The 8,866-nt window shown below is 49.5% G+C and overlaps 1 pseudogene; it reads right to left on the minus strand.

Moving 5' to 3' along the window:
* Positions 1 to 658: 658 nt before the first annotated feature.
* LOC136637392 (5S ribosomal RNA) lies at positions 659 to 778 on the minus strand (annotated as a pseudogene).
* Between the last annotated feature and the right edge of the window lie 8,088 nt (positions 779 to 8,866).

An 8,866-nucleotide genomic window follows, 5' to 3' on the forward strand; every position in this document is an offset into this window, starting at 1 on the left:
AGGCTCTCACAGGCAACAGTGCATTTTTGGTGCAATGGATAAATGTTCCCTGGAACCTTGACTGTGTCACTTCACTGGTTCTTTATTTGCTACTGTTATCGGCCTGATTTGGGAGTCTGAAATCGGTCTTTGTGAAATTGCCACAACCTGCCCCCACCCCTGGGAGACAAAGCCTTTAGAAAACCTGGCTTACAATAACATTCACAATATTTATGAGGGTTCTGTCCCCCGATAGTCCAGCCAATGGCTTTTCTCAGAGGTCTGCAAGAGGTTTGGTTTGTATTACCTGACCCTCGTTGCTTCACTAACATTTTGGTTGCCTTTGAAATTATAGCTCTGTTCAGGGCAAGGGGGCAAATGCCCCATTGCACTGCAATCCTTGCTAGCCACACACACATACAGGGCCAGGCCATCCATGAGGCCAAATGAGGCAGATGCCTCAGGTAGCAGACTAATGGGGTGCGTTCACTTCTGTCTGACCATCTGCCTCCACCGCTCCTCCTTCCTGAATTGGAAAAGGTAAAGGAGGATGGAGCAGAAGTATGGAAGAGAGGCCAGTGAAGGGCTGGAGTGTTTGCCCTCACTTCCTCTTCCTCTCCATGCCATAGAATCAGGTACGGTTGGTTGGCAACCTTCAGTCTCGAAAGACTATGGTATAAGCCTACAGCACCTGGTATTCCCAGGCGGTCTCCCATCCAAGTACCAACCAGGCCTGACCCTGCTTAGCTTCCAAGATCAGACAAGATCAGGCATGTGCAGGGTAACAGTTGCTGCAATCAGGTAAGGGGGAGGCAGCATTTGGCATGCTGTCTCAGGCCCCAGGAGGTCAACCCATACTTTAGAATTTGCACACGCTAAACGCACAGGTTTCTCACAGTAGGGCTAGCTAAAGTGTCAGTGTTGGGGCCTGGCTTTTCAGTGCACTCCTCATGTGTTCTTTCCTCATGTGTCATTTAACCTAGGAGAAGTGGGGGAGATGCCCAATGAGGGCTTGTCAGGAATCCTTTGTCCTCAGCCAAACTCTGCCTTAGAATGGAAGCTTGCCCGAGGCCGCTTGAGCACCCTCATTTTCTTTGGTTCTACTAAGCAGCAGGGAGAGGGTCTTGAGAGGCTGGTCAGTAGCTCTGGTTATTGTCCCATACCCTGTACCTCAGACTCACAGCCCAATCCTATCTAAGCTGCACCCCCCAGAGCCTATGCTGCATCATGTGGGGTGAGGGGGGGCAGTCACAGAGTTCTCCTCCAGGTAAGGAAACATTTGTTCCCTTGCCTGAAAGTCTCCACTGCCCCAATGGGTCTACTCAGACCTGTGCCTGTGATTTTGCTGGTGCAAGTCTGAATGGGCCCAGGTAGGTGGATTGAGGCTGGGAAGGGCGATAGGATTTTGGAAGAGCTGCTGCCACTGAAATGTATCCCCTTCCCAACCTAGACACACACCCCACTCCATCCCAGTTCATGCCCCCATTCCATCCACCAACTGGAATCCCTAGTATGTATGCACTGCTGAAACAGAGACACCTGCGTTGGCTCGGTCATGTCGTGAGAATGGGTGATGGCCGGATCCCAAAGGATCTCCTCTATGGCGAACTCGTGCAAGGAAAGCGCCCTACAGGTAGACCACAGCTGCGATACAAGGACATCTGCAAGAGGGATCTGAAGGCCTTAGGGATGGACCTCAACAAGTGGGAAACCCTGGCCTCTGGCTTGGAGGCAGGCTGTGCAGCATGGCCTTTCCCAGTTTGAAGAGACACTTGGCCAACAGTCTGAGGCTAAGAGGCAAAGAAGGAAGGCCCATAGCCAGGGAGACAGACCAGGGACAGACTGCACTTGCTCCCGGTGTGGAAGGGATTGTCACTCCCGGATTGGCCTTTTCAGCCACACTAGATGCTGTTCCAGAACCACCTTTCAGAGCGCAATACCATAGTCTTTCGAGACTGAAGGTTGCCAACAAACAAACAATGGGAGCTGCTGTTGCACTGGTGTGACCACTCACCACTTGTGGCTGTGGCCCAGTTATGCTCAGTGTCACATTGCATTTGGCGATGGCCATAAAGAGCAAAGCGCTGTTGGAACACGTGTTCTGGTGATGCAGGAGCCCAATGGGATGGGGCTGTCAGTGTATTTTCCACTGCCCCCTCCACATCCTGAACTGTACGTGTATCTCACTTGATCTTTTCTACTCCCCTCCTGCAATTGCACCACCTACACCCTGACTTGCTCTGCTGTGTCTTTTGCTCACATACAGCCACATTTCTTCTCCATTCCCCGAAGATCAAGTGAAGGCTGAGGCTCTCATCTTCCCCGAGGGACAGAGAAAGCCAGAGGGGAACTGCTCTTGCTCAGTGCTGGTTCTCGCAGCCAATTTTCCAGGAGCTCTTATTGCCCTTCATGTTCAATGAAAGGCTTTTGTTTAGCTTGGCAACTGCTGGCCCCTTTTCATGTCCATTTCCTCCGCTTGCTTTGATGTGCAAAATATCCAGGGAGAACGTTATGATATTATTGAAAAAGCCCAATCAAAGCGATGCTGCTCTCCTTCCTCTCCTCCACTCTTTAAATCCTTTACAGATACTTCTTAGCTACTGCCGATCTGACCTACTAATTAGTAGGACGTCGTGTAATTTATACTGTTCACTGCGCAAAATGATATTTGAGTCGCATTTGGGCAGTGAAACGTTCAGCTCAGCCTGGAGTATCCTCTGCAGCCCAGTAGCACAATCGAGAGAGATGTGTCTCCATGAATATCCTGCCCATGTTACCCTGCCCATGCCTGATCTTGTCCAATCTTGGAAGCTAAGCAGGGTCAGGCCTGGTTAGTACTTGGATGGGAGACTGCCTGAGAATACCGGGTGCTGTAGGCTTATACCATGATCTGGGAAGCTAAGCAGGGTCAGGCCTGGTTAGGACTTGGATGGGAGACCGCCTGGGAATACCGGATGCTGTAGGCTTATACCATGATCTGGGAAGCTAAGCAGGGTCAGGCCTGGTTAGTACTTGGATGGGAGACCGCCTGGGAATACCGGGTGCTGTAGCTTATACCATAGTCTTTCGAGACTAAAGGTTGCCAACCAACCTTACCTGTTCCATGTAACAACAGGGTCTAGAAACATATGAAGCTACTTTGTGCTGAGCCAGACCATTGGTTCATCTAACCCAGTATTGTTCAGTGTGACTGACCATGGCTTTCCAAGGTCAAAGCCCAAAGTTCTGTTACTTCAGATCCAGCAAACTGAAGACTCCAGGGATTGAACGTGGGATATTTGCTTGCATGTATTTTGCCACTAAACCCTCCCATAGGAAGAGTTCTGTGTCTTACAGAGCAATTCTAACCAGGTTGCCACTGATGCAATACAGTGGTGCTGAAATGGCCACCACTGTATCCCGCTTGTGGGCAGGGAGGCAGCTGGAGGTCTCCTTAAGGAAAAGGAACATCTGTTCCCTTACCCTGCACCAAGCCTTCCTTATGAGGAAAGGCTACGGCGTTTGGGCCTCTTCAGCCTAGAAAAGAGACGCCTGAGGGGGGACATGATTGAGACATACAAAATTATGCAGGGGATGGACAGAGTGGATAGAGAGATGCTCTTTACACTCTCACATAACACCAGAACCAGGGGACATCCACTCAAATTGAGTGTTGGGAGAGTTAGAACAGACAAAAGAAAATATTTCTTTACTCAGCGTGTGGTCGGTCTGTGGAACTCTTTGCCACAGGATGTGGTGATGGCGACTGGCCTGGACACCTTTAAAAGGGGATTGGACAAGTTTATGGAGGAAAAATCCATTTCGGGTTACAAGCCATGATGTGTATGCGCAACCTCCTGATTTTAGAAATGGGCTATGTCAGAAGGCCAGATGCAAGGGAGGGCACCAGGATGAGGTCTCTTGTTATCTGGGGTGCTCCCTGGGGCATTTGGTGGGCTGCTGTGAGATACAGGAAGCTGGACTAGATGGGCCTATGGCCTGATCCAGTGGGGCTGTTCTTATGTTCTTAATCCCCAGCAGCCACTATGGGTCGACTTGGAGTCACGCCAGCTTAATCGTGGTGCAGATACAAGTGCATGTCTTTCAGGCCTGGTAGGAGAGATAGGATGTGGCGGAGGTCTCCTCCACTGTCCTCACCCCCACTCCTGGGCCTGAACAGCCCTCCTCCCAACCCTCTGCCCACTCCAACCCCCCCCCCCAACTCCTTTCCACCCTCCCCTCACCTTCCCACCATCCGATGTTGGGCTTACCCTGGTTGGCAGTCGCTGCCTTACACCATTGCAACAATGAAGCATGAGTGACACACAGTGTGGAAGGGAGCAACTATGCCCCCCTTGGGCAACTTGCAAGCACCATCACTCCCACCACAGAGGAACATTCTGGTGGCAATATAGGAATTTCAGCACCTCACAGAATCAGGAGCTCTGTATACGCATTACAGGGGTCCAGTGTAAAAAGGACACACATGCTGGGTGGAAAGTTGGCTGTGATAACAAAAAAAGCTTCCATTCCAGTCAGGCTTGCACATCCTTGCGCATTGTGCTGATAAGCATATCTCGAAACCCACACATAGGCTGCCCAGGCTGTCTCTGCTCATTAGTTGTTTTGCATCTCAGGCTAAAACAAGGGCATGAAACTTGTTTTTCCCGGTGCCATTAACACATAAGAAGCCCCAAGTTAGACTCGGTGACTTTGAACTTGTAAAACCTTGAAGATATAATGTGGCTTAAACACATGGAAATTCCTTCAGGTCCTAATTAATTTAGTCTTCTGCCACAGAAAGGCTGTTGGTGTAAATTATTCATAAGATATTATAAACATCCTGATCTTAAATTTCATACAAAATTGCAGTGCCGCTTCTCCAACTGGAAGGAAATCAAAGGCCCTTGTGAAGTGGCCTCCCCAAATTACAGCCATTGGAGGGCGCCCCAGTAGTCAGCGTCCTTCCGCTAAGATTGTCAAGGTACATAATTGCCTTTTGTTTAAGAAGATTTGCTACCTTGTCCTCTTCCAAAACAAGAAGAGGCATCTCAGTGTCTTCCAACATTCTTCACAAGCACTGGAAGCTCGTTTTAATCAGGGATGCGCTCAAAATGGTGAGGTGCTCTGATACTTTCAGCCAGGGGTGGGCAAATGTTTTGGCAGGAGGGGCTGTAATGGAAGATCAGAAGATCATCAGGAGGGTGATGTGGTGTTGCAGTGATTCCATGTTTTGACAGCTAGTTGACAGCTCTGGGAAGGGCAGGGCTGGCTCCACAGCTATAATCAATCAAGGCCAATGGAGACCTGGTTGGACACCTGAGCTTCATTTGACCTTGATGGGACCCGAGCTAATGAGGTAGCTCACAGCTGAGCTGCATTTGGACTTAACAAGGGGCTGCAGGATAAAAGGCAGCTTCAGAAGGAGCAAAGGGGACCAGAGCGGGACGCTGACCCAGGGCCAGGAGCGGGATGCTGGCCCAGACCAAGAGAGCTACCTGACCCAGACCTACAGGAGAAGGGGACTGCCAGGACTCTGCTGGAGGACACAGAAGAGAGGACTGCCAGGACCCTGCTAGAGGAGACGCTCTGCTGGAGAGAACACTGCTGGAGAGGAGGGACTCTGCTTCAGAAGACTGGACTGTGCTTTGGAGATTGGATTGGACTTGGACTGGAGGCTTTGGACCTTTAACCACTGAGTTAAGTGGAGTTTTGGGGAGGGAAAGCCTCTGGACAAGAGGACTTGCAGGGAGTGTCTGTGTTCATAGCAATAAATTCTTGTTAATTGCTATAGATAAGGAGTTCTGTGTTCATTCCTTTGCATACCACAGCTGTTGTTTCTTGGAAAAGGAGGGTGTTAATTAGCCAAAAAGTGGGCATTAGAAGGGAGTTGAGATATTTGGACGGGACAAATTGGCGTAGTCGGCAGGACTGGGAAAATTGGGATAGGACAGGGGCACATCATCTCTCTGACACTGTGTTGGGGGCTGGGGGAAAAGAAGAATTAATTTACATTTCAAATTTGAATAAGTTTACATAAATGTGTAGTGAATGAATGAATTTGTAATGTAATGAAATGAATACATTAGAGATGGAACTTAAATGAACGGATGAATTTCATTGAGCTTATTTATAATACACGTGAGAACTCTAATACAGGCATGTAGAACCACGTGAGAACTGTGAACTGTTTGCCACACACCTCTTGTGCAGTGAAAACATACAGACCAAGCCAGAAACACATGGAGACATAAGTTGTTCAGAGGCAATTGGGGGAGGGTTTAAAATAATGCCCAGGGAGAAGCTGGATACACATGGAGACAATAAAAGGCCTTGCTCTCACTCCACCACTGCCCAGCCAGTCTTCTCTCAGTTCGACTTTCCTCCTGCTCCAGGGAGGATGTGGCCAACAAGCATGTTCAGCGCAGGGCGGCAAGAAGCCCGCTTGCTGATGGGTCCTCCCTGGAGCATGAGAGAAGCCCAAAACTAGAGAAGGCTGGCTGGTAAAGAGATTGAGCGGCACTGCAAGCTTTTCCAGCCGAGCCTTCTCGAGTGCCAGAGTACACTAGAGGGGGCTTGGCTGGGAAGCACACACAGCGCCGCCTGGCCAGCCTTCTCTGGAGTTGGGCTTCCCTCCTGGTATGGAGCAGGCTTGTGCTCGCCAGTGAAGCCTTCTCCGGACGGAGAGGGTGATTGCTGGCCAATCACTGGGCTTCCCTCCCGGTCCGGAGAAGGCTTGGCTGGCAAGCAGGAGCCTGCTCCATACCAGGAGGGAAGCCCGAGACCAGAGAGGATCCAGCTGGCAAGCGTGCTCAGCGCAAGACCTTGCTTACTGGTCGGGTCCTCTCCGCAACAGGAGGGAAGCCTCAGGCTTCCCTCCAAGTATAGAGCAGGCTTGTGCTTGCCAGCCAAACCTTCTCCGGACCGAGAGGGAAGCCCAGACCAGCAGTCACACTCTATACAGCACTCAGTGCAATTGCTGGCCAAGACTTCTCCAGATGGGGAAGCAAGCCCAAGCGCATACAGCACAGGAAGCTGGAATGGCCAGGCAGGCAACCTCTCTCACCGGAGGAAAGCCTGAAGCCAGGAGGCTCCACCACCTCCCCCTACCATGTTTCACATGCCCTCTCCACCTCACGCTGCCCCACCCACCTTGTTCACAGCCACAGAAAAGCAACAAGTAGGGAGGCAGCACGTGCAGCTGAGCTGAACAGCTATGGCCATCTCTTTCCCCAAGATGCCTAGGAACGCCCCTGGGGGCTTTACCCGCCTCCCCAAAGCATTGTGATGCACAGATTGAAAACCTCAAAATTAGGCCACAGCCCTGTAACCAGCTCCACAGTGAGCTGACCATGGTCCTGATCTCCCATGAACTAGTCAGCAGACCTGTGAGTTCCAGTCCAGTCCAGAACAGGATACCATGATTCCTGGATTTCCTAGATCCGTGATTTTCAACCACTGTGCCATGGCACACTGGTGTGCTGCGAATGGTCCCCAAGTGTGCCGTGGGAATTTGGGAGAGGGTCATTTATCAATAGGACCATTAGGGGATGTGAGCCCCCATTGACAGCACAGTGTGCCTTGTCAATTGTCCAAAAGCTGAGGGTGTGTCTTGACCATTTTAGTGCTTTCCCAGTGTGCCGCGAGATGAAAAAGGTTGAAAATCACTGTCCTAGATGGACCATGCAAGCATCCATGACAGCATCAGGAGGCCCCAAACTATCCCTACCGCCTCTTAAAATAAGGGTACATTTGCATCCCACTTACATTAGGGTCTTGGTCTCCAGGATCTTTCATTAACCCATTTCTGCCCAGCCCACAGGTGTACACATTTTGATCCCTGTTGCGTATATGCAACATTGGGCAGAAATGGCTTAAGTAATGATGTCATCATTGTATGCTAGGGCTAAGTAGCACGACATTCACCTACTCTAGAACTAGGATAAATTTTTCAGATGTTCAGCAGAAATCTAGGAAATTAATCCAATTCTACTGGGTTGTTTTTGGGATTGACTCAGCAGGGGCTCACCCATTCCTGAAGAAGGTCATTGGGTAACCTTCAGCAAACCTCATTGCCTAACCCCTTTATATGTGAAGCAGCCAACAAGCATATGATGGGAACATAAGGTGCATAAATCCCCTTTCAATGAATGGGTGGTGCCAAAGAACACCCTCCTGCATGTGAGAGGCCACGTAGTTGTGATGTTCCTGGCGAAAGAGACACAACAATGGTCTTCATTATGCAGCTTTCATAGATGAAAGACAGTGGATTAACATCTAGTGCCATCGGGGTAACTGGCTGGTGGGTGGGACAATTACTGTCCATTCTCGCTGGAAAGCACAGCAGCCCATAATCCTCATAACCTGGGACATCAGGTGCTGAAAGACCAATTTAGTCTGGTGGGGGATTTGAGGATCTGCTGATTTTCCTAGTCTTAGCACCTTATGGATGAGATATCATCTAGTCCTCCCTCTGTCCTTCCAGCATTTGGCCTTCCTTCCAGTCTATCTCAGCCTGCCTGTCTCTGGCCTGTTAGACTATCCACAGTCCAGTTGTCTCTGAGCCACCCTTGACCACCCTTGGCCTGACAAGCCATCTTTCATGTATATATTTTGATGGAGTAAACAGGATATCTTTTTTTGAAATAAATAAATAACTGATAACCACTCAGAAAAATCCACGTAGATTATCAGTTCCAACCTAACAGCTTCTCCTATATGCCTCTGGATATTTCAAATTCCAAAAAAATTCCAAAAAGTTATGGTAGTAAATTATAACTAAATGGTTGGAAAGTTGAATGAGATCCATAATATTTTAATGTAACATATGAATATGTCCGATATGTGAGCATGGGAGAAAGACAACGGCAGAGGTCATAATAAATGCCAAGCTCAATAAATAATCAGG

Source organism: Tiliqua scincoides, chromosome 1 (genome assembly GCF_035046505.1).
Source record: "Tiliqua scincoides isolate rTilSci1 chromosome 1, rTilSci1.hap2, whole genome shotgun sequence".
NCBI lineage: Eukaryota > Metazoa > Chordata > Lepidosauria > Squamata > Scincidae > Tiliqua > Tiliqua scincoides.